Source organism: Peromyscus eremicus, chromosome 9 (assembly GCF_949786415.1).
Source record: "Peromyscus eremicus chromosome 9, PerEre_H2_v1, whole genome shotgun sequence".
In the NCBI taxonomy this organism is placed as follows: Eukaryota; Metazoa; Chordata; class Mammalia; order Rodentia; family Cricetidae; genus Peromyscus; species Peromyscus eremicus.
In genome coordinates, this window is record NC_081425.1 from 11,171,737 (window position 1) to 11,199,527 (window position 27,791).

A 27,791-nucleotide genomic window follows, 5' to 3' on the forward strand; every position below is an offset into this window, starting at 1 on the left:
ATGCACACCTTTCCTGTGATATTCATCGGACCTGATGAAGAAGATGAAGCAACTCATTTAGGTATGTCTACAAGACATAAAACACAGGTAAAGTAAATTCCATGACATTGTAGAATATTGCCACATCAACTAAATTCATTCCTAGAAATAGTACTGGTCATGGTAAGCTTGCTTGGAATTTGGCAACAACATGTGTTTCATTTAGGCATTTTGTTTTAATCCAGCACTTCCATGTTTTTGTGTGTCATAGAAGAAGTCTTTTTATATGATACAGATCGGCATGAAATTTGACTGAATAGGGCCATATGACCAAACAGATTTTCTTATATCTGGAGTCACCGCAAAGAGACAGATCATAACTGCGACTTTAATGCATCACAGCACAAATACTTAGGATGTAGTCTATAGATTCTTTGTCATGAAATTTATTTCAAAAGTTCAGCATAGTAGGAGATTTACTAGGGTTTGATAGAAGTTACCAAGTTACCAAGGCACAATGGAATGGTACTAGTCTTCAAGAAATTTAAGCATTGTCTAAATAAACCACAAAGATGGGTGTACATACTGACCTGTGATCAAAAGTAAACATATGCATGAGTATACATTCACCATATTCTGAAGAGAGAAGTGTACATTGTCAAACAAAAGGTCTAAATATCCATGGATTTTCCTTTTTCCTATACGTTTTCTCTTTGCATTTTCTCATTGGGAGCCATAGATATCTTTGTTCATCAAGCTCAATAAATAAAATATGACTTCGGTTGATTTGCTGTTTTGCATTCTGTTTGTCACCTAGGTAAAGAAATGTACAACTAGAGCCCCACTCTAGAGTGGTTCTTAACAATGATAGGAAGTAGAAATTCTTTTGGTGGCAGATTTTCCAAGTGTTAGTACTGGTTTTTCACTTGTGTGGATGGGGCAGTGATTAGATTTGGAGATAGGCATTGATATATGAGCTGGGATAAGCAGTTTGACTTACCAGAAGTATTCACAGAATGCCCTTGGCAAATATAGTGTAGATTTCTGAAGAAATATCTTGATCGTAAGTTTAACTCAGGTGAGCACATAATGTGAAAAGACTTGTATCACATATTTTTGCTCATCAAAGGTAATTTTAATAATTCTAATGCTGTGGTGACTTGCTCCAAGAGTTTCAGTAATTCACTTACCTAGCCATTTCTATCAATGTCCAATATTCCCAGCCATAAAGCACCTGTAGTGGCAGGGATATAAATTGAACATGAGGGAAGAAACATGAGTCTCCACTCACAAAGACAGATGTGGCTGATGCCACTGTGGCATGTCCTGTCTGATAACTGCCAGGATCAGCACTGAGCCAGAGATCCCCTGGGGCTATCAGCCAGACTCATTGTGGCAGGGTGGTGGATGCAAGCAATTCCGTCATGAAAACTTTCTTCTAACTCAAAGAGAAGATTCATTGCCACTAAAATAGACACCTATTGTTGGAAAGGATTTGTCTTCTTTCTGTCAATAATTCTTTCAGAATAACTCCCTGTGGACATAGACAGTCACTTAACTTTTCTATGCTGCTATATGGTGCTGCATGGCCTCTGACCATGGGACTCATTTCACAGCAAATGGATTGTAGAAATGACTTCATACTCATGGAATCCATTGTTTTTACTATTTTCTCCACCATCTGAGACAATTTTTTAAGGCTATTTTGAAATGGACCTTAGCAAAATTGGTTAATGTGACAACTTGAGCCAATAGCTTGGGAAATTGAATCAGTGTTGCCCAAGATTTGATATATACTCTAAATCTGAACAACATATACTCTGCTGTCTCTCACAATTAGTGTCCACCAATGTGGAAATTGAGGGGTGAGACTTCATTTGTTATTACTCTGAGTAATCAAGAAGAAGAATGTTGGTTTCCGAACTTTGTAGTATTGGGATTTCATGATATAAAACTCTTCTTCTCAAATTGAGGATTCCTTACTGTAGGCATTAACAGTATATCTATTCACATTGAAATTGAAGCTGAAATGTGAGTAGCTTAGATTATCCATGTCTGTTAATCAAACAACAAAGAAAGGAGTTAAGCTGTTGGCAATGGATTTTGACATCTGAGGTATACCTAGATTTACTGCCAAGCATCAGGAGTAAGAAAGAGTATGTCTGGTGTGTAGATAGTCATGTTTTACTTAATAATCCCATATCCTATGAATGAAGTCAGTGGCTCTAGTTCTAGGCATTGTACTTGTGCTATCCCAGCAGGTAAAGAACCATAGCTAGCTGAGGTACTTTCACAGGGGTGTAGTAAGACTAGAACATAATCTGAAAAATCACCGAAATCACAAATGAAATTTCAAAAACAAAATCTGAAATAGTTTTAAGCAGTCCATCAATATTTTGATGTGAATGCTTGTTTATATATGAACATGGATAAGCATTTCATCTTTAATTTCTCGGCCAACAACAGAATAAATTAATAACAGTGACTTTATATCTCAATATTTAATTTATAATTAGTATGATGTAACTCAGATAGAAAAGCCACAAAGAACCAAAAATAGAAAATAAATTAATTATCGTATCCCAGGAAAATAAAAGCATTTCTATTTATATGTGTGATATCTTCCTTGTATCTATTCCAAGCATGACTCCTATATGATCTTCATTTTTATCTTATCTACCCATTTATCTCTCTATCTACCTACCTATCTATCTAGTCTAATCTATTTATCATCTATCTGTCAAGAATTAGCTTTTCTATTTTTGATAGTTTCTTACTTATATATAGTATATTATTATAAGTTCCTCCCCAATTACCTCTTTGCAACTCTCTGCTACTGCAGCTTACCCCTTTCTTGACACCAAGTATTCCTTTTTCTTGTGTTTTTTAAATATATATACAGGTCTTGTGCAGTGATTATGGCTACAACCTGTTTATAATTGTCATGTCTATGTTGATTTAAAAAATGATGAACTTCACTATACTGTCTTTATATGTATATCCACTGATCACATTTATGCACCATTAGTCTTTCTCCCTTCTCTGGATATATTTTTTCCCAAATAATTTTTATGCTCTTTCATGACATGAAGAATGCTTGCAATGCTTGTCTGAGTATGAGTTACTTGTTTAACATGTTGATATATAGTTTCATCCACATGCCTGAAAATGAATTGGTTTCATTAGTTGTTATTTATTAAGCTCTGTTTAGGTATAGTTTTTATGAGAGTTTTACTGTGTATTGTGAAGGGAAGTTTCAGAAAACTTTGTAGTATACACTTGGCTCCTTAAATTGTGTTTTCTGAAATTTCCCTTCCCATACTTTTCTTCTTAAGGAAAATAATAAGAGATGGTTTGTGAGATTTGGATAGTGGGAATGAAGCAGGACTCAGTGATTTCACCACCAAAAGGCTGTGGTTGTTAGGTGCTATTTTAACTTGTGTGTGCTGTCCCATTCCCTGGTCAGATATAACAACTCGTCATGTGTGGTTACCATTTGTCACAGGTGAACTGGATTCTCAGTGACAAACATTTATGTCAAATTTCTCAACTTAATTTTAACACTTTGCTCTCATAAACTTTGCCTAAATATGACCCTTGTTCACTGCCTGATGTTCCACTTTAAGATTTGGCATTAACTGAAAAAAAGAAAAACAACTGACAGATTTTTCATGCATATTTCACAGTTATTTGTTGCCAAATCATTGCAACAATGCACAGTCACTTTGGTTTTCAATATGATTCTTGGCTGATTGACAGGATTGTGGTTGGTGAACCATATTATGAAATATCTACAGTTTATGTGGTAAATTGTAGGATTATGAGTTGATGTGGCAACATAGTAGAACTTTAGATATGATAGTAGCTCCTATGGAAATTTAACATTGTATAAAAGTGACATCTCAAAATGGCAGCAAAATAGTGAACTAAATATATACAGCATTACAATATCTGGTAGTCTGTTACAGAAAAATATAAATTGTATCCATTTTCTAAGTTGTACAGAAACTGGATCATGGTACTATCACAACAATAGAAAGCAATTGTTAAGTTTATACTAAAATGTCTAGTATCTGTGAAAGACCACATAAATGAACGCAATTACTTACTACAAATCAAAATCTTCCTAATCTATAAATGTGGACAACTGAATATTTACTTATGCAAATTATAGTTAATGATAGCTGGCATGCACTACACTATAAATTTGAAACATCATAGAACTTGTCAAAGATAAATTTTATACAGTAAGAATAAAGGTTTATCATTGTTATTATTCACCCTTTAATGTACTTTTAACAATGTATATTTATGTGTCTGTGTGTGGGTATGTGCATGTGAGTGCAGGTATGCACAAAGCACAGAGAAATTGGATTCCACTGGATTTAGCATTGTGAGCTACCTAACCTGGTTGCTTGGAACTGAACTTTGGTACTCTGCAGGAGCAGTAACTATTCTTAATCTTTAAGACATGTTTTTCTTTATTAGTCATGGTAACCTTATCTGCATCATGATTAGGGATAAAAAAAACAGTATTATACAGTATTATATTAAACTTTTAGTTTGGTAATATTTGTCTGAAAACTTTGAGACTAGAAGTGTTTTAAATTATAATTTGTGTCAATTTTTAATATTTGAACATACCTAGTGAATTGCCTTGAGTATAAGACACACAGCTAAATAAATTATTTGAATTCATATATCTTTTTTATACAACCTGAAAGTCATTTTACAGTGTTTTTTTTTTTTTTTTAGAATATCAGTATTGTAACCTTGACACATGAAATAACATTAAGTGCATAGTCATTTGGTATCACATGTTACTACTTACAAAGTGTTAGAATTTGGACCATTTTTGCTTTTAAATATTCATATTAGGATTCCACAATAAAAATTAAGGTTTCAAGAAAACTTTAGCCTGAGGAGAATTGAGAAAAGTGACTGTGAACATGTATGAAACAAAAAACAAGAACAAATAAACAAAAAACAAATAAAGCACAACAACTATGAATGTGAATCACATAAACATGTTTGGGTCAAAAACTGATTGATATTAGTTCAGCACAATGGGCTGTCAATATTCAAAGATTTAAAAGAAACTGTGACAACATTTTAAAAGATGCATTGAGAAGTTTTATGAAAAGTAGTTAATTAAAGTCATTTAATGATAGTTCTCAAATTAAAAGAAATATATTATTAAAATCCAGTAGCAATATAGCAAGACACTAATTACAACAAAACTGATAGAAAAATCACTCTCTATTTAACATTACTGTCTAAAAAAATAGACACTGTTTTTTCACCCCTAATTATAGTTTTTATACATCCATCACAAAGCAAATTAAGCCTTCCTGTTCTTCTTAGCTTAGAGAGATGTGTGCTTATTGGAAGCTGCTGCACTTTTTTCAGAAATCTTTAATGAAGATATATTGCTAATCTCACAAGACACCTTCTTTCACATCCTAAGATTGTACTAAAGACATGAGGCTCTTTGATTAAAAGTACATGTACACCTTCAGTGTTGCCCTCCTATGTAAGCCAATGAATCTGGAAAATAAACATGTTTCTTAGTTGAAAAGTTCATACAATGATAAAATTTAATAATATGTTGTAGAATAATCCTTTTGTATACTGTCAAGATCTTTTGTTTTCATTGGTTCAATAAGGAGCCAACTGACCAATAGCTAGGCAAGAAGAGGTTAGACAAAAGATCCAGACTGAGAGAATGCTAGGAAGAAGGGCAAAGTCTCCAGGAGATTCAGAGAGAAAATGGATGAACTTGCTGTGCTAAAAAAGACAAGCTACATGGTAGTATATACATAAAAAACGGGTTAATTTAAGTTATAAAAGCTAGTTAGTAACAAGCCTAAGCTATCAGCTGAGCATTTGCAATTAATGACAAGTCTCTCTGTGGCCATTTGGGAGCTAGCTGGAGGGACAGAAAAATCTACTTACAAATGGGACCCAACAGCTGGCCACATATATTCACTAAGACCTGAGAAAGCTTAAAAAAAAAAAAAAGATTTTTCATTGCACAAAAATGAAACCAAATGTGACTTCCTAGTCTTGTGTCTCTCATGTTGTCTGCAGCACAGAGACACATCTCCCTGCAGCCGCCTGTGTACTTGAGCTTCCAGTGCACATAAGCTAAACCATGTGGTAGGTTTAAGGTTTTGCTCATGCAGATAGTAAAGATTACAGATATGCAGTGAATCATGTTCAGATAGAAAAAAAAAAACTCTAAACAGGTCACAATGTGCTTAACAATGTGCTTTAGGTATTGCATATAAATAAAAGAAAAGAAAAGAAAAAGGATATAAATGTTCATAAAAATAAAATAATAAATGATAGTTTAAAAATAATAAAGTCTTTATAGAAACAGTAAAGTAAAAAAAAGGAAGAATAAGCCACATAAGGATGGGATCCTACATGTTACTGTGTTGTTTTGAATTTTTTGATTGCTGATGAACAAATGATAATTGCTCAAAGTCATTGGACTTTGGAAATTGCTAAATTTAAACCAAGCTATATATTTGAAAAATGTCTTAACTTCAAAATGGAAGTTAAAAAAAAATGTTGTGTTGGTAAACAAATTATGTTTTTCTTTCCACAGAAAATGAAAGGTTGTGGACTCATTCTAGGTTAAAGAGGATCAGGTTTGATTGGGGGAGACCCAGTGAAAATCCTGGAAACCGGGGTTGGGGATTTAGCTCAGTGGTAGAGCGCTTGCCTAGCAAGTGCAAGGCCCTGGGTTCGGTCCTCAGCTCTGGAAAAAAAAAATCCTTGAAGATAGAAAACAAAGTGAAAATCCTGGAAGCCAAAAAATGACTACAGGATATGTAGCATGAAATATGGTCCCCTAACTTGGGAACAGCTCTGAGATGAGATGACATGAGACATGATAAATCTTGTTGGCTACATAGTCTTCATGACTTATTATTACATGCCATCCTTTTGTATGGTACAGATAAAGATTCATATTACAGTTTGATTATACATTTGTAAGGGATTTAGAAAGTTGACAGATGCCTTTTACCTGCATAAGCATAAAACAAAAACATATCATCTTTAACTGACATGTGCACACAATGCATTCGATACTTGTGTTAATGCAGATATGTGTGTTACCTTTGAAATTTTATGTATTTCAGAGCAAGGGGACCAGACATCAATGAAAATGTGTGTCCCAGGTGACTCAGCATTTCAGAGTACCTCTGTTGCAGTTTCCTCAGAATTCTACACTCAGAACAGCTTCAAGACTGCTGGTTGATATGGTCCAGCCTCACAGACTACTTCAGCCAGGACTTCAAGTAGACACTACACTTTTCCATCACACAGAGACTTGACAACAAATAATACAGCTAACTCTCCCAACACTTGATCATTATTACAATTTTCCCAGGGTCTCCTAAAGTTATCAGCAGCCCTAGACAACAGAAAACAGTCTAGGGAACATGACACCCACATTCCCAAGAGGTGGAGTGGATGCATTTTGGTCATTTGATGGGTTATAGATGTTTATTATCATTTAGGGGGTTGGGTACAAGTTGTTATTGGTCAACGATCAGGAAAAAAGGCCAAAAAAAAAGGAATTAGATTCAAGAATCTCTTTCTGAAGGAAAAAAAGGGGGATATAGTATAAAAATGATGAGATGAAAGGGTAGATGTTGAGTCTACTTTTAAACAACCACTAGTCCCAAATATCTTATATTCACCTGGGCTGTAGTGATGTACACCTTTATTCCAAGCATGTAGGAAGCAGAAGCAGGCAGATCTCTGTGAATTTGAGGCCATCCTGTTCTACAGAGTGAGTTCCAGGACAGGCTCTAAAACTATACAGAGAAATCCTATCTTGAAAAACCTAAAATAAATAAATAAATAATAAATTTTAGGTTTGTATGGATTTTTGTATATTGATGCAAATTTAAGTTTATTTTTGTTATACTGTATATTTGTTTCTATTCTTGTTTAAGGTATTGTACTTATGCAGCTCATTTAAAAAGGTTATGTAAAGTTTTAGTTTTTGAAAGCTATTTAGGATAATAAATGCGGGTTAATAGTCATCTGTAACTATCAAACTTAAAGTCATGTTAAGTATGTTTTCAAGGCCATACAGAGATATATTTTAGATAAATAGGCGATCTTCAATCACTTCAAAGATCTATAGAAAATATCATTTGAAATGTTTTAACAACATGAGGCTTTTCTTGACTATGAGACATGGCTGTTCTTGGCAGCACCAATCTACTTCAAAAAAGGATAATGGGCATCGAAGAAACTCCAATTGAGTTTGCTTTATTTATGGCAAAAGCTAGCCATTTGGGCAAGAAACTGCCCTTGCCTCAATTGCTGACAGAATGCTGTTTAACTGGACTAACAGGACACCAAGAAAAGCAACTGTCAAACTTTGCTAAGACAGGGTAGAACAGTCCTTCAAAAATTCCTGCTTTACAGGAAAGTCTGTCAGATATTCTAAGCCTATAGGCTGAAGAAAGATGTCCTAATGTTGCAGAAGAACCTTGGGTAACTGTCTAGGCTGTCATTTCCATAGATTTGGAAGTGGCTTGCACTGCACTTCCTGTTTATTCAAGTAATATTATATTCTTTGGGTGTCTTTGATGGAGTTGAAGACTTAGTTATAGTTGTAGTTTTCTTTAGTTATAATAGGAGCTAAATTAGGTACAGAGCTTTGGACTCATCAAGATATAATAAATAATGGAGTGCTTCTCTAAATATGCCAAATACCAATGGACTGGACATTGTAAATATAATTCTTACCTGATAATTGTTCTTATTGTCTATAGTTTTATTTTGCTCAAGTTAAAAACTTTCTTTTTTATTTAGATGAAAAGGGGGGAATGTTGTGGAATATTCCTTGACACTGTGTGACTATATGTCACTGTGATTGCTTTAATAAAAGGTAACTGGCCAATATCTAGGCAGGATTTTCCAGGCAGAGAGAATGCTGGGAAGAAGAAAGGTAGAGATGCCAGGAAGAGCCAGATAGATGCAGAATGAGTCAAACACACAAAATGGGATAGAAGTAGAAGCCACATGGTAGAATGTAGATTAATAAAATACAGGTTAATTTAAGCTATAAGAGATAGTTAAGAACAAGCCTGAGCTATCAGCTGTACTTTCATAATTAATAAGAAGTCTTTATGTGGTTATTTGGGGGCTGGCAGGTGGGACAGAAAAATCCACTTACAGTAATAAATACAATAGAATGAAGAAAAGCATAATTTGTGCTAAACTTAAAAATCTAGAAAAAAATTAAAGTCTAGTTAAGTAAAAATTCTGATATCCTGCAGTAAAGCACAGGGTGCACTACCAAAATAAATGATGTTTTCATTTAAAATCTATCATTTGAAATCTTAATTTCCATGCTGCTTTTCAAAAATAATACAGATTGTTTTCTAGAGTATGTATCTATACAAGAATTAAATAGGGAGTGTGATTGCTCGAACACATCAAGCATCTCTTACTGGGGTTCTGTGATAGGTGACTACTAATACAGATACATCTCCTGAATAAGCTTTAGCTACCCTGTACACAAAAGCCAAGATTAATACCAGGTCTCCATGAAAGTGTGGTTGATATTTTGGCTTTATGTATTCCCAAACTCTCATGTTGGAAAATTGAATTCCAGTGCATCATAATTCAATTTTGTAAAAGGATTCAGAAATTAATTAATTAAATAATGGATCATTTAAAATGGCTTTGCTGTAAAGTGAATTCCTGGCACAACTGCTCATCAGTTTCAACAAGTATTAAACAGATGGCATCATCATGTTCTCAGGCTGTATATCCTCAAGAACTATAGATGATAAACTATTCTTTCCAAGTTACCCAATCTTTGAGATATATGTATATATTTTTATATCAGCACAACATAGATTGCAACAATTATTTCTTTTTTCAAATGACTCCTTAGGATCCCGGCTCCCTCTGTATTCTCTATACAATTCCATCCACGTGAGTAGGGTAGCAGCCTGAGTATAATACATTATTGGCTCAATGAAGACATTTGCTATAGGGAGAAAAATGAAAGGATTTCAAGACATAATTATGATGTAGCTAGCTAAAAACTCCCCTTATGAACATAATAAATACTTTGAGATTCCAGGTTGTTGAAGTGGTTGATTTCTCCCCAGAATGAACACATTCCCTCAGCCCCAGATTTTCTGTGTTTCTGACTTGTCTGTATTATCTTACGTCCTTAGTCATATCAAGGTACAAAACTGCAGATCACAGTAAATGACACTTAAACAGACACAGGGAATATGAGGAACTCACATCTGGTCATAGGAAGAAATACTCCCTACAGAAACACACAAATAAAGGTAAAATATAAAGTTAAAGTAAATGAGGATTACAATTCTATTTATCAGTTGTAAAACTTTGCACAAATAGAATCTACAAGATAAGAAGTTATATGTTAGTGCTTTGAAAGAGATTTTTTTGCGGACAAGTGAAATCCAGAGATAAGTAGTTATATCTTGATTCTTTGAAGATTTTGGTTAACCTCAAAAGTAAGTTAGAAAACATTACAACTTCATTGGTTCTTAGGCTATACTTAGGAGACATGCCCTTGGTTTCCAGAAGGGGCAGTAAATGTGGCTGCTTAAGAAACTGGAGGATTGAGAGATAGATACACAGCCTAAGGACTTCAGTGTATTTCCATTTTCATTTTTAGTTCCTGGAGCCTTTATGTAATTCCATAGATCTGGGGTCATTCCCTCACAGGAGGGCCATTTCTATGAAACTGGACACAGAGTTGCACCTCTGAGGCTGGACCACTCTGGTTCTGCAGGAGTTAGAATCCAACCACACTTTTGTTTTCATGTTACCAACAAACAGCCATCCTAAAAGTATGGAGAAAATTGGCAAACAAAGAAAAAAATTAAAAATAAACAAAATAAAACCTTGCTAACTAATATTCTTGAGGGCCTACAAGAATTGTGCTCAGACATTATTGCCCACTTTCTCTTCTTTGGCTGAGGCAATCCTGGGGTGCCATGCTAGGTCAGGAGTCTGGGGTGACTAGTACGCTCTACGGTGAGAGCGTGTGTGCACTGCCAGGCTGGTTAGGCATAGCCTTGGGGACTCAGCCCTTCCTCTTGGTGGGAATCCAGGCTTCAGAAGCTGATCATTGTAGCTTGTTTCTTAAAATCAGCCTGAGAGAGGCACATAGAAGAGGGAACACTTTGCTGATTTAGGTTTTTGTATTTGTTTTTGTTTTCCAGTTTTTGAGCAGGATAACATAAATTACCCAGACCAGACATCCTGCTGTTTTGATTTTCTCTACTCAGTCTGGTGTTGAGCATTAGAGCAATCTCTCTCATTTAAAATGAGGACTCATCATGAACAAATTCATCAAGAACAAATGGGGGAAATGTGCAGAACAGAGGTAACCCCCTGAGTGAATGGATAAGACCACATGAAGCATTTAGTAATGTGTGTTGTCGACACGGGCAGGGCCATGTCAAGGACCAATGACTCAGAACCACACGAAACTGGCAAAGCCTTCCTAATACGAGTGGGGCTAAGAATGGCAAAGCCTTCAAGCCTCATTTTAGTTCAAGTAGGAATACTTGTCAACCATTGACAGCTTCCTCCTCTTGAAAGTTTAGAACCTGAAATTGTTTGCTTCTACACAGGTCCTACAGAGACTGGCTAACGCCTCTCCCTGTGCTGGACATAGTAAGTAAACTAAGGTTTCTGGTTGTTGGGGTAACTGATATCACTCCATCACAGTGCACTATGCCACCAGACTCCAGTCTTTCTGTATATGGGTCTGTGTGTCTGTCCTTCCTTCATTCCAGTCCTACTTGGGTCACGTTCTAGCTGAACTGGACATGGCAATCCTGTATGAATACTATTTTAACCTATTCAGTTTGTGAGTTTCTGCAGGATTGAAAATGAATGTAACAATAGTGAGAGACCCCCACCCCAGTTACCCCTAAGGCCTGGAATGCTGAGGGAAGGGATATCTTAAAATAACTAGAACTGAGTCAGTTCCCCATTCTCAGACAAGGTGAAGTCAGAAGTTTTAAAAGTACAAGGTCAGGATGTCTGGTGGTGACTAACCACGAGATGCACCCTCCCCCAAGATAGCATGACCAGACTTTGGAGATGGGCCGTAAAACTGACAGAGCAAACAGACAAACTAAAATGAGATAAAGTCCAGGCTCGGGAAAACTGGACCAATCAAGGATGGACCCGTACTAACCCCCTCCTCTCTAAAGAATTTTGTGGTTTTTGCCTTGAAAAGCTAACCTCCCCAAGAAAGATGAACTCTCCCCCGTGCCTCGATTAGCCGGGCGCTGCGGATGAGGGCTCCCTGCTAGCTTGTATTAAGAAGTAAGCCTTGCTATTGCATTCTGGATATCTTTGGTCTCCAGTGGTCTCTTTGGGGGTCCTAATCTGGGCAGAACAAATAGTAAGTTCAAGTTTTGTTAAGTTAGAGTACGTTTGAATTGTGTAAGTAGGATGATCTTTTCATGAATTCATTTATAATAGTGTAGGCCTGGTATGCTGGGAGTCAGAGTACTGACTGTATGCCGCTAGGTTTGTAAAAGCTACACTCAGACGTTAAGGTTATTGTCTTGCTGCTACGTTTCTGGATCCTTTCAAAACTTGAGAAGTTTCAGTTCCTGCTGAGATTGTCCTTGTTTTGTTGGGTACATGAGCTTAAGGGAAGTTTTCTTTCTGAGAATCAGAAAAAAACAGGTATCAAATAAGTTATTGTCCAAGACAACCCGTATCAGTGCCTAAGAAATCTTCTACTAACTCTGCTCTTTCCATTTCCCCTCAGTGTTTTCTGTGTCAACCATTCCCCATATTGTATATCTTACGCAGCCTACAATTGTGACAACTTGCATAAGTCACTTTTTCATGATTCATGATGCTGATAGAGTTTCTCTTCATGTAGCCCCGGCTGGCCTCCAAATCACAATGTGCACAGACTGGACTTGAACTCACAGAGATCTCTCTGCCTCTGTCTCCACAGCACTACTGTAAAGTCCCTAAGCCCAGTCTATTACAAAGCAGAAGCACTTGTTCCTGTATTGTCCAGGGTCTTTTTTCCCCTTGGATCCTGAGATTCCTCGTGTATATTGAAAAGTAGCAATTCTTCCAAGAAGAGTGGATGTGAGGAGAATTGTGTATTTAATAGCCTGCATAGAGGGGATGTCATAGTCCAAACTATAAAGCACCCTTACCACTGGGACTTTGAACAATAGAATATTCATAACACTTCTACAAGAAATTAGTAGTATATCATTGTTTTAAAGCAATGATGCAAAGATGTCACTCGTGTTTTGTTTCCAAGATGCTATCCTTTGTGTTATGGTGAATAATTTCAGTCTCTATCTGTAGGTTATCATATTCATATTCAATATGATAATTCTATTTTAGAGTATGGTTTCAGTAACAAAAAAATCCAAAAAAATATAATCGTGTTGACTTGAATTTATAATTAAATAAAGATGAAGTAGAATATCTTACTAATTATTTTTATGCCAAATCTTTCATTATGCTATACTTCTATGGAGTACTTTATTTTTCTTGTTTAATTTCTGAATCTTAAGAATGATAATACCTGTTAAATGTAAAGGATGGATATTTTCAATATATCTAAGTATTATATTTATTATTATAAATATTATTACATTTGTCTTTCTCCACACTTAGTACTCTTTGATATACTTGTTTCTGTCTGACAGTATGGAAATGTTTAAGATTTAATATACATATATGTATATATATATATATATATATATATATAAAATTAGGACAGATGCAAAACCATAACATGGTTATTTAATAAGTATAGTGTGTATTTTATTATAAATATGCTTCCTGAGAAGTATCTTTCCACTGTTAGAAATATGAACACATCAAATAACTCAAAAATCTACAAGTTACCACTTCTAAATAAACATTAAATTAAAATATTGTTATTTCATTTAAAAATAATATAAATTAATAAGTACAATTTTATAAATAATAGTAATAATATCACATATTCTATTGTTCAAATTTATTTTTATGTTTTACATATATAATGACTAACATTGTCCAGTATTTTCTAAAGGCCATATATATGAGTATATATGTATTAAATAGTTCTCATGAATTTTCTTGGTCTGTTACTTTACACATACAAAATCCATGTAATTTTATATGAAGAAAATACAGTTGGAAGACTACTTCAAATATTGTTCTTTAAACAAAATAGTTATAAATGTAAACTTAAGAAATAACAAATAATAATAGGTAAGTTGGTTAAAATATTTATTTAAAAGAACATATAAACATGAGTTGTTGCTTACCTAGTATGTAAAGAGGTGACAGTATTTGAGCAAAATCTTTACGACTTGTTCTGACCTCAGAAAGGCTATTTTTAGCTACATTAAATCAAATGGCCCACACTTTAGTTTACTTCCTTCATAGAGATCCACGGTGAAGATCTCACAGCCCAAGCGGGTGCTGTCAAAACCGTCAATATTTTGTTTGAGACAGATTTTTCCACTCCATCCCAGACTGGCTTGAACTCACTGTAAGGTCTAAAGTGGCCTCAAAAGCATAGTAATCTTACTGCCTCAGCTTCTCTGCGGTTTGGATGACAAATATTAGTAACCCTGCCTGCTTTGGGATGGAACTTTACTAGAGTCTCTTTCAAATAAAATCCGTGACAACAGCGAGTGCTTTAGACTTCACGCTAACCACTTGCTTTTACACCCTCTAAGAAAAAACTCCAGGACCAGAACTATGAACCAGAAATCGGGCACAGTTTCTCTTAGAGGCACCTCTGTCCTGAGAATACTTTTCTGAACTGGAGCAATCAGCCCTGTTCTTTGGGTGCAGAACCCATAACAAATGACAGGAAATGAGGGCTATCTGTGCCACCAGTGCATCTGGCAAGGTCTGCTGGGACTAGAGTTTCCATTGTGTGACTGGAGACTGATAAAGGAGGGGAGGAACCACGAATTTTGAGCTGCTCTGGCTTGTAGGTGGGGAGCCAGAGGGCAAGAAATGGTGTGCCCAGTTTCTTCTTGAAAGGTGATGGTGCCCTTGACTAGGACCTGGAGAAAGAGTGCTTCACTCTTGGACCAACCCATAGTGCTTTTGCCGTCATGCTGAGCTGAAGGAAAGGGTGATATCATGGCTCTCTTTAACTGTTATTCCTGATACTTGGTAGATCCTCTTTAACAACTACATCATCACTTGAGACATGTCTTTTGGAGACATTCCAACTACTGCAAATAGTTGTTGATTGACTTATTTATTTTAATAGCTCAGTTGCTGCACTTAAAGAAAACACACATAAGGAACATGTATTACTGTTTCAAGACAAAAAACAAGGAGACAAACTTAAAGAGTTGAAGTGTCTCTCTGAGAGAAGCAGATGCATGCTACCATCCAGTTATTGGTATTTTCCTAGGGAGGAAGTATCACGTTCTTCAAGGTACAACCTGTCTCAACCATATTTCAATCATGTGTTTCAGTAAGCTTTGAAATTGAGGTAGTAGAAAGTGGATAGAGAAAGGATGGTAAGAGTCCTGAGAGAAGCAAACTCCCTAAAGAAATGATAATTGCGGGACATATGTTTGGAGAGCCTATTGTGCAAATTCTTTTAAAGATCTCTATATGTTAGTGATAAAAGAAAAAGAAAGTACAGCCGGGCGGTGGTGGCGCACGCCTTTAATCCCAGCACTCGGGAGGCAGAGGCAGGCGGATCTCTGTGAGTTCAAGGCCAGCCTGGGCTACCAAGTGAGTTCCAGGAAAGGCACAAAGCTACACAGAGAAACCTTGTCTCGAAAAAAAAAAAAAAAAAAAAAAAAAAAGAAAGTACAAAGAGGCGACCATTCCTGCTGTACTGTATAAAATATGCAGATTTAACTTTGTAACAAGAATGTTAACATAGGAAAACACTGATAATTCTACAAGGAAGCAAATATTTCATTATAATTAAATGTAATTATTTTTTCCTGATACACAATAATGAATCTTGTGACAGTACAATAGCTATGAGAAAGCATCTACTTTTAAGTTTCAGTTAAATGAAATATTTGAAGGAAGAGTATGTGAACTTAATCCCAAAGATAATTCATTGTTATGAAATAAATTCTCCAGTGAAGCCCATCTCTGTGTGCACCTATCTATGAAATCCAGTCTCTTCTATTTAGTTCCACAAATTAAAACTGAAAGAGAATTAGAAAAGTACATGCACAGGATCATGGACACAGAGTCTATGAACTGATATTAAATGAACAACTGCAGAAGAAGTGTGGTCGTGTCTCAAAAAACCCTTTAGAATTGAAACACAAATAACTGGATATATATTCTTATATACAGCATGTGGTTATTTCAGTGTTGACACTGGGGAGTGATTCAAATGTTCTCTAAAGGTAATTATTTGACTTACACCCATTTTGATATGGTTATTTCAATGTTGACACTGGGGAGTGATTCCAATGTTCTCTAAAGGTAATTATTTGACTTACACCCATTTTGATATGACCTTATTGTGTGAAGAATGATGACATTCCTACTGACAGCAGCTTACCGATTTCCTGTGGAAGCCTGTGAAACCAGCAGATAACGTGCGGTCTGTTTCCACCGCTGCCAGTCCTCACTTTCCTGAACACAGCTGCTGACAGCACAAATTGAAAACTTGCAGACTTTCCTCATCACCTGATGTACTGGAGAGGCAGAGATCCTGTGACAGGCTAGGAGATCATGCAGAGGGAAGCGGAAGGGGACACAAACATCTAAATTCAACACCACTTATCTAATGCCAGAGAAGCTGCGAAAAGGAAGTTCAAGACTGTTCAACCATTGTGTAACTAGGTCTGAGAATCATGCCAAACGGCTGTCACATTGCATCGAGCAAACAACTTCCGAAGCGTGAGAGGGTTTGAATTTCTATTACACTCTGGCATGCTAAGAATTATTTCATTTTAAAATAGACTAAAATGGTAATTGACCAAAGAATAACATATGGAAATAAATGATTGCAGAGATTTGAATACAAGGACTAAATGGTCCTTTCATTATTATACAAAGAGCAAAATGCACTTATTATACAATTATCTTCATTTATGTTACAATAATTATAATTTTGCAGTTTTCTAGTAAATTCCTTCTTGGTTTTTGATTAAAGACTTACAACAAAGTAAAGTCATCTGAGGAAGACTCACAGGTTCTCATTTTGTTTTTGTGTTTTGTGTAGGTAAAATAAGTAGACAGAGAACAGAAGAAAAACACTTGTCTTATGTTTCTTCAGGCTCTGCTTGACACAGTATAAAGTACAAGTAAAGTAATAGAACTGAAAAATAGAAAACAGAAGAACCAAAGAGAACTTAAGCAAAGCTAAAATAAAAGGAATGTATATCCAGGATCATATTTAGGAATTCATTCAATATTAATTTTGGGTTGTCTTTTCCTTCCTTTGTTCCTTCATTCATTCCTTCCTATTCCACCATTCCTAGATCCCTCCCTCCCTCTCTCCCTCCACTCTTTCTTTCTTTTTTCTTTCTTCAGTCACAGAAAGCAAACTATTACCTCTGATTGATGACAGTTGTAGAACTAGATACGTGTTTTCCTTCTTCTACAATCAAATCACCATGTTCCATAGTGATTTTGTATGTGCATATGTACATATTTATGTACATATTTTACTGTAAAACTCATGCTCCATTTGAATTTTTATTAGGTAAAACTACTTTCTTAGCATTTCAATACTCAAAAAGAGAAATATGCTGCATATAACTCTTCAAATACATATAAGTTTAAATTTCCTAGGCACTAATATAATGCAAATTTTCATCACTCCTCACATTCATTGCTCATGATTTTAGTACAGTAAATAATGTATCAGCAATTATTTAAAGGAATGGTTTATAATTCACATTGCATATTAAATAACCAAATATTGATGATAATAATTTTGTGCCATTGAGAAAATATTTGCAATTAAAATACTTCTCTTTGGAAGCTTACCAGTATTTCTTAAAATATATTTTAAGTGTATTGTAACAAAAATAGTTTCATAGAAAATTAAGGCATTTCAGATAGAATGTCAACACTTGAGTAGACTTCAGATCTATTGAAGTTGATAATCTGATGAGGAATTTGATGAACAGGGTATTCCTGACGAGAGAACAAGGGTAGCCTGGTATGCACTTCAGACTTCAGGGACATTATTGTGTGTGAATCAAATGATTTTTTTTTTAAGACTTGTAGTAGGACAGGCCCATAGGGTCAAGGAAATTGATTCAGACAAGTTGCCAAGGCATGCATATAACATACTTTCTTATGAGCCAACCTGGAGTCTGCCTGAGTGTAGGAGTAGTTGTCTGTGCTTTGTCCCTGAAGCACCGGGGCACAGCCAAGGGGAGACCCCTTAAGAGCTTACATGCTCACGCTCTGTGCTACCTCATGGTCTTGGATGTTGGATGCTGGTGCTGTGGAAGACAGAAGGCAGAGTTCTCCAGAGAACTGTGCTGGACCATGCCACACCCCTCCTGGATCCTGCAACCAACTTCCTTATGTTTATTGTAAGTTAACACAGAATAAACCCCTTTTGACAATCAGACAGATTCCATGGAATTGCTGCTTTATCTGGCACCCACATGTATGGGGCCTTCACCCATAGCCATGGTTAGCTTCCATGGCTACAGTGGCATTTCCCATGCTTCCCTGTCTCTTTTAAAATTCCCACCCCTACACCAGAGGGCTTAGCAACAGGTGCTGTCAGACTTCCTGATCACTGTCAGAGTTCCTGATCATGTCCAGCCAATGAGGGACAACCACGCAATACCACCAGATTGCAACACAGACTGGGTGCTGAGAGCAGGGTATATAAGGCCTTCCCTGCTATTGAATGAGTTTGTTGTTTACCTTCAACTGACTCCTGGTGTCTGTGCCTTTGATGATGCACCTTCTCAACCCCTCCCCCAAGACAGCCATTAGGATCCAGCAACAAAGACTGGTCCAGGAAAAAAAAATCAAGATGTTTGATTTTCAAAAGTCAAAGATGTACCAAAATACAAAAAGCTGACACATTCACAGAACGGGGTTTTCCAGGTCTAGGTGCAATGACAGTGTTATGAAATGAAATTCTGGAACAGTGTGGCTTGCAATGGATGAATGAATGCAATGGATGGCTGCCTCCAGCCTGTGAAAAAAGAGAATCAGTGGAATCAAAGGGAACCTGAAATTATGTGTAGAGGCAAAGTTAGGGAAAGGGCCAAAACCAACGAAATCCAGAATTCTCTGAGGAAATAGGATCAAACATTCCAGATCAATAAGCTACAAAAATGATAAACTTCTCAAAGCTGATGCTCACAGCAGCACATCAAGACCTTGGCAACTTGATCTGACTACTGTCAATAGTCACATGAAGGCTCAGATGATGTCTCAGATGGTCAGATGATGGTTCAGATGGTCAGATGAAGGCTCAGATGATGTCTCAGATGGTCAGATGATGGTTCAGATGGTCAGATGATGTTTCAGATGGTCAGATGATGTCTCAGATGGTCAGATTATGGCTCAGATGGTCAGATGGTGTCTCAGATGGTCAGATGAGGGTTCAGATGGTCAGATGATGTCTCAGATGGTCAGATGATGTCTCAGATGGTCAGATCATCGTTCAGATGGTCAGATTAAGGTTCAGATGATGTCTCAGATGGTCAGATGAAGGTTCAGATGGTCAGATGATGTCTCAGATGGTCAGATGAAGGTTTAGATACAGACAGCTTGTCACTAGAATTGAATATCAACTATTTCCTTTTTTAGAAGTTATACTGGAAAAGACAGAAATTATGTTGTGGGTTATACATGGAGGACCTTTGGGAAAAGTCCTCATTAGGCTCCTATGGAGGGCAAACTGCAATGAAGAAAGTGGCATTAGCCAAAAAGCAGGAGGAGCAAGACCCAGCCCTCTGCTCAGGAAAGGCCTCTTCTAACATGGCTACCTGCTACTCTGCCAGAAGAAACTTTTTAATCTAGATGTGGATGGACTGTTTCCTCTAGCCCTACATACTGCAAAAAAATTAAATGGTCCATAATATTTAATATGTTGAGTATTTCCAACGAAAAGTGATATATATATTATTTTTAATTTTAATTATATATATGTATATATATATATATATATATGGTATGTGTGTGAACATCCTTTAATGAAGGAATTTATGAGAATTTCCAGATCAGAAATGGGATTTATATGATAAATCATTGTAGTTTTATTCTTTCTAAAGTAAGAAGCTATGATTGTGGCTTTTTAAGAAAAGACTGGAGATCCTTGCTTTTCTACATAATAATAAAGTACTCACAACTCAGCTAAAATGACTTCTCCTTACAATCACTTATTAACATGTTTGAAATATTAAAATCTTGCCAGGACTCTGCACACCAATCATGAAGCAGAGGAATTTGGTAGTACAAACACCCAGTGGAGGAAATAATTTCTGAAGACAGAGAGAAGTAGCTAGATTGGGTGTTGTGCATTGGTTCACACCCTTCATTCTGATATTTGGTAAAGAATTTTATTTGTGGGAAGCTGATCCTAATACAGTACGGCCAGTCTGCAGAGTGACCCTGTATGAAGGGTGCCGAAGCATTAGCACACAGTAGGACTCATTGCCAAACCTGGAAACTGTGTAAATGCGATGGGCAAAGCTTCAGAATGGCACAGAACAGAGAAGCCTCCTTCCTAGGCAAATTTCTTAGGCATCCTGCCAAGTGTGTAAACAAGACTTGGTTTACATCACTGCTGGTTTGCAGGATTCGTTTTCAGTTCTGGACTACTTTGGCTCATCACTGTGAAGGGTTCTTCTGCCATTAGGACTGTTTTCACTCTATTTTAACGAATTTTACTAGAAGAAAACAGATGTGTGTTAATGCTAAGTGGCTCAGTCTTGGTCTGTTCTTTTCATTTGTCCTTTCTGAACAGATATTCTGAATCCTTCAAATCTGAAATCCTCATTAAAAATCTACTCACTGGCAGCCTAACGAAAGTACTCTCATTACTTCTTTTTGAAAAGTTCAAGAAAATAGCACCGAGTTTTCATAATGAAAGTTCTATTTGCCTGCTCTAACAGCATGATTCCATGCTTATCTTTAAAATAAGACTTCTAAAATTTAGATAATATCACAACAAGGAGCAAAATACTTTTTATGGGCACTCTACTGTTTTATAAATGGAATATTTTGTACTTCCTACTTTGAGGAAAAAAATCCTACATATACCACACTACCATAAGCACACAAAACATTTAGCTGGGGGCTCTGCCACAGCCTTTGTGCTTGTAATACCAGTCCAGCCTGACTTCAGCCTTCGTAGATGAATACCATCAGTTTTGTTAAAGGTCCATTTAACTATTTATATGTATGTGTCTGAATATGTGTCTGTATACATTTGTGCATGTATCTGCAGAGGCCAGAGGAGGACATCAAATCCCACTGAGCTGGATTTACAGTCTGTTGTGACCTGCCTGATGTGTGTGCTAGACGCCAAACTGGGATTCTCTGGAAGACAGGCTACTCTCTTAGCCTTTGAGCTATCTTTTCTAGCATGCATCAGTTTTCTGTCATTTTTTTTTTCTAGGCTAAGAAACCTTAAATAACTGATGCACACTGTTTTAAGTTTAAAAATATGAACAGGTAGTGCTAAATAATGAATCAATGAATAATCTGGTGTTGAAAGGAGTATGAGAAAATAATATTTTAAAATAAATATAACTGCAAAGAATAACAATGTAGGAATGCAATTTTATGTACAGAGGTGTAAATTTTCTTTCTTTTTCACCACTACTGCTTTCCATTTTTCTCTCTTTCATTTCCCTCCACTGCCCGCCTCTGTCCCACCCTTCCTCTCTCTCTCATACACAAACATGCACACACACAATGTTGTATCACAAAATAAGCCCATCATGAAGGATTAAAGACTTCAAATTACTCCTTATACTCATTGTAGAAGAGTGAAATCATGAGATTATGATTATTGAATCAAAACAACCTATTTTGTGATAGTTTTCACTCTTTTATGACTAGATTACGAAGTTTGCTAATAATATTTTCCCCTCTAGTTTTATGTTTTAAGTGTTAAGGAAACTGAGATAAAAAGATAAATTGCTCTGACAGAAGTGATAGGGTTGGTATATTTTCCCCCAGAATTCAGGCAATAAGTACACTCTACAAAACAGGCAGCCTGCTCACTGGACAGGATAGGAACACAATCTTGTTACTGAGAAGACGTTAACAGAAAACTATTCTTAAGGACTTAAGCATATGCACGTTGACAAATCCAAGTTGAACATCAGATAATAAAACTAAAATTTAACATTTTGAAGAATAAACATGAAGGAATATTTCTAGGTACCTCTAGGTACCTGCAGGACAAACAGTGCACTGTTTTTCTCTGGTGTTCTTCGAATCACAAACTATAAAAGTGAGAGAAAACCTGTGCAAACCATTCTAATAAATAGAAAGAAGGAGCTTCAGACAATACTACAAAATTTTATATATTGTATGGTTATACATAATAGACTTGCATGCTGTATATTGTATATTTCTATATATACTTTTTTTTTTTTTGGTTTTTCGAGACAGGGTTTCTCTGTGTAGCTTTGCGCCTTTCCTGGAACTCACTTGGTAGACCAGGCCGGCCTCGAACTCACAGAGATCCATCCGCCTGGCTCTGCCTCCCGAGTGCTGGGATTAAAGGCGTGCGCCACCACCGCCCGGCTGTGTATACTTAATATATTGTATAACATATGCATTTCAATATAGAGAGGCAAGATAAATATAAACAGACTATCGAATTTTATGGTTATAGACAAGCCATTGTATGGTAGTTATTTTGTGTGTGTGTGTGTGTGTGTGTGTGTGTGTGTGTATGTGTGTGTGTGTGTGTGTGTTTCAGTGTTATCTACAACAATCATGTTGTGTAGCAATTTTCTCTGAAGTGAAACATTCCCTCCTATAGGGAGGCTTGGGAGTCTAAGGAAGTAAACAAAGTAGCAAGTAGCAAAATTCACAAGTCCTTACCCTAGATGATGAAACAGAGAACAAAAGGGAAAAACAAACAAACAAACAAAACACTCCCACTACCTGAACAGCGGAGAGGATATTCTCTGGAAAACAGTGGTTCCCAGCCTTCCTATTGCTGTGACCCTTTAGTACAGTTACTCATATTGTGGTGACTCCGATCACAAATTATTTTTATTGCTACTTCATAACTGTAATGTTGCTCCTGTTATGAATCATAATGTAAATGTCTGTATTTTCTGATGGGCTTGGGCAACCCCTGTGAAAGGGTGTTTGACCTCCAAAGGGGTCCTGACCCACAGGTTGAGAACTGCTTCTCTAGCAGGATGGGCTGCCTGCTAGGATTGCAGATAATCAACAGGGTTATTTTTGTACTTGGGATGAATAGATGTTTGTGTCACACTTCCCCAGAAAAAAAAAATTGCACAGTGTCCACTATAAAAATCAATAAATGGTTTATAGTTGAAGTCATCTGTCCCTGAAAGGCATACAGTCTTTTTTTGATTGGTATTCCCAAACAGCCAGGATTCATTTTCTCTCGAAGTCATCTGCCTCAGTAGCTAAAGAATGCCCTCTCCTCATCCTTCCTCCTTACTCAGATTTTCTCCACCCAGTCTTCCAGTGAGAATTCACAGAGTATTTGATCTTCACACTCAGGCAGACTCTTTCCACAGAAGAGAGGAGGTGATGGTTGTCTCCTGATTGTTGCCTGGGGAGTCCATGCTCTCCAGTCTTGAGAGGGTTCAAGGTGGAACTTGTCTTGTGAGAAGTATTGAAAGTTCTGACAGTCTGGCAGGCTTCTTTTCACAGCACATCAGATGAGGGGAGCGCAGAAAGTCTTCGACATTGCTAAGGAGTGTACCCCTTGGTGGATCCTGTGCACTGAAACTGTGGAGAGTTTGGACTTGTTTGTAACCAGAGATGATCACCTAACCTTCCTACTCGGCTGTCTCTGATACAAGCACACTGGGGAGGAGTGAGAAAAAGTGTAGAGCTCTCTCCTCAGCTTCTAACTGGTCATGTGCTACCATGGATGGTGTTGAATTGACAGTGATGTTTTATAAAAACGGGGACATTTCTTGTCTGAGAGTTTTATTAGTACTGTGATTTTTTTCCTGGTCTTAGTAGAGATATTGTGATTTTACTGAGGGTGTATTGTGTTTTTCTGCATCAGTGGATGCTGTTGTGATGCTGGCTTCTGCAATCCCACGGCTTTGAGATATGTAGCAAATCAAGAGGCGTGTCACTGGGTTTCACCATAGTGGGTTTCACCACAGATCCCGTACTCTCCAACATCTCAATCTCCCAGCCTCATTGTTCCACGTAGAGCATTCAGGGATTTTATTTATACTATCCTGATTCTTTCTTGCTTGTTAAAATTTGTCTATATAAAGGGAGGTCAGGAAATAATAAATCAATTTCTTACACAAATTATTTTATACAGAGATGCCATCATGCATTTGGAAAAGAAAGAAGTAAAGTTCTTAGAAAGATTTCATAATAAATTTTCCATTTATGTTGCTGTACTGTTTGGTGCATGATTCTGTATGCTACTGCTGATACAATACGCTGTTGGTAACTATTAGTGGTACTCTACAAATGGGTGTACAAATAATCTCGCACACAAGACATACGGTCATGAAAATTTTCCCCATATTCATGAAAGAAGGGCTATGTACTGAAGTAAATAAATAAATAATTCCGTCTTCAATATACAGAACCTGCTGTTTAAATATCTTGTTTGACCTCCTAAAACGTGTGTTTAAGTCCCTGAGTGCAGTTTTGTGTTTTTCATAAGACTTTCCATTCCAATAAGAACAGCTGGTGAAATTCACAGCGCTATCCTAAATTTCAATTAGAAGCCATTGGTGTAATGCTGTTTTCAGGATCATTTACTGAGCTACGGAATAAACTCCTTTCTGGTAGAAATGCATTCTTACTTTGCTACTATTAAGAAAAGCATGCCGTCTTAGCTCTAACAAGTGAGTTTACATGGGTAAATGAAATATGCAGAGGAGATCTTTTTTAAACTAACTTGGTCTACCCAATTTTTTAATGCACTAATTTTGGAGTTGTTATCAATTAAAGTCCAGGCATGCTTTTTTTTATTTATATTTATCGATTTTGTTTGGTTTATAGTATTTGTAGTGAGGCGTTTGTTTTATTTTATTTTAAGAAAGGGTTTCATTGAGGTTTATAACAGACTTCTGTCATAACACACACTAAGGTCCACTCAAGCAATCCCTTCAGTTTGTGAATGAAGTCAGCAGAGAAGGTAATGATTAGAAAACACAAGGGATGTGTGCCAAGTGGCAGTGCTGCAGGCAGGCAGAGAAGACACAGAAGCAGAGCCCGGACTTCTGGAGTGGATCCCTCTTCTAATCGGTGCAGTGCTTCTCCCCGACACAGCACTGCGGTGACTTCTCTAGCAAATTACTTGCCTTGCAAGTACAGGACCTACGTTTGGTCATTAGAACACAACAAAAATGTCAGTCTGGTGCTATATATCTGCAGTCCCCCTGGCATCGGGGGATGAGCCCTGGCTTTATTGACATCCAGCGTATCTTAATTGTAGAACTCCAGGCAAATGAAGGACTGTGTCTCTGGAGGTAGAAGATATTCCTTGGGATGATGGACAAAGTAATCATGTAGCCTTAACATGTCCATGCACACATGTGTAAACAAAACTAGCTATATAGACACGCACACTTATTATAAGTACACACATATACATAAACATTAAAAACAAACTATCCATGTATAAATGTGTGATATATATATGTGTATATGTATATACATATATATGTGTATATATATATATACATATATAAACTTTATCACACCTGTAAACAGAAATGAACAATCACGTGCATTCACACACACACACACACACACACACACACACACACACACACACCACAAACACAATTAGGCTCGGGTGTAGGCCATACCACTCAGAGGAACAGATGAGTGGTACTCCTGCCAGCTGAACTCCCACTCCCTAGATTCTGTGCTCAAAGACCCATTCCACAGCTCAGGCCCTCCCACCTCATCTCCTGCCTGAGGCAAGGCCCTGCCCTCAATTCCTGTGGACTTCCTCTGCTCAGGTACAGGCCATACCATTCAGAAAGATTGGTGCAGGCCTTACCAATCAGAAGAACAGGCTACAACAGTGAGAACCATAGGTGCAGACCACATCAGTCAGAAGAACAGAGACCCCCATACTACACCAAAGGCCAAGCTAGATACAAGGCCAGTCCCCAAATTGGACAGAGACTCCCTACTAGATCAGAGGTCACAGGTGCCAGAATCCAGGCCACAAAGACCAGAAGACCAAAGAGGAAGCAGAAAACAAGGAACAAAACACCCATCCAACAAAGACAAACTCAGAAATTAGCACCTAGACCTATAGTCATGCAAAACCAAAATGCCTAAACACCAATGTAAAATAGAAGCAACAACAGCCAGGGCAATATGGCACCACCAGAGCTCACCTATCCTAGGACAGCAAGACCAGAATATTGCAGTGCATCTGAAGCACAAGAAAAAGACCTTAAAAACAACTTATGAAGATGATAAAGGATGCCTCGCCTTGCTGCTCCTGCCATCCATCACCATCTGCAAGAAGATAACCTGGCCTCCCATAGATGCTGATTTTGGCACATCTGCCAGGGATTTCTTCACCAAGGCTTTTGGCTGTGGCTTAATAAAACTGACTTGAAAACAAAGATTGAGAATGGATTGTATTGGGATTTACCAGCTCAGGCTCAGCCAACACAGAGACCACCAAAGTGAAAGGCAGCTTGGAAACCAAGTACAGACTGACCAAACGTGGGCTGACATTTACAGAGAAGTGGAACACAGACAATGCCCTGGGCCCTGAGATCACCTTGAAAGACCAGCTCCAGTGTGGATGGAAGCTGACCTTTAATTCATTCTTCTCACCACTGGAGGAAAAATCCTAAACTCAAGACAGGGTACAGGAGGTAGCACAGCAAGCTGGACTGAGATGTGGACTTTGACATGACTGTACCATTGATCTGGGACACTTTGGCGCTTGGCTATCAGGTTTAGCTGGCTGGCTGGCTGGCTACCAGATGAATTTTGAGACCTCAAAGTCCTGTGTGACCCGGAACAACTTTGCAGCTGGCTATGAAACAGATGAATTCCACCTTCATACTAATATGAGTGTTGGGACAGAATTTAGTATCTCCATTTACCAGAAGGTGAACAAGAAGTTGGAGGCTACTGTCAGTCTCACCTAGACAACTAGAAACAGCAACACTTGCTTTGGAACCACAGCAAAGTTATCAGGGCAATCTCAGGGCAACCCCAGATGCCAGCTTTTAGCCAAAGGAGACTGATCCAGTTTGGACATACACAGACTCTAAAGCCAGGTAAGAAACTGATGCTGTCAATTCAGCTGGATGGCAAGAACATCAATTTGGGAGGCCACAGCTTGGTCTAGGACTGGAATTTCAAGCATAAATGAATGTTGTACAATTGTTTATTTTAAACTATTTTGCAGCATAGCTACCTTCAGAATTTAGTGTACCTTTTAATGTGATATCAAGAACTGGTAATTATCATGGTAGATCTCCAGGCTAAAGATGACTGGGCTATAAAGTCCTTACCATTTCAGAGACACAGCAGACACACCATTCTCCAGACAGGGTACTTTTAGCTGTAGATGTGGCTTAAGGAGAAGCCCCTCTAGAGATGTCAGGCGGCAAGTGGAATCGGGGAATGTG

At 37.2% G+C, this 27,791-nt stretch overlaps 1 pseudogene; it reads left to right on the top strand.

Annotated features, from left to right (window-relative positions):
• On the top strand, positions 1-27,528 carry LOC131919810 (voltage-dependent anion-selective channel protein 1-like; annotated as a pseudogene).
• The last annotated feature ends 263 nt before the right edge of the window (positions 27,529-27,791 follow it).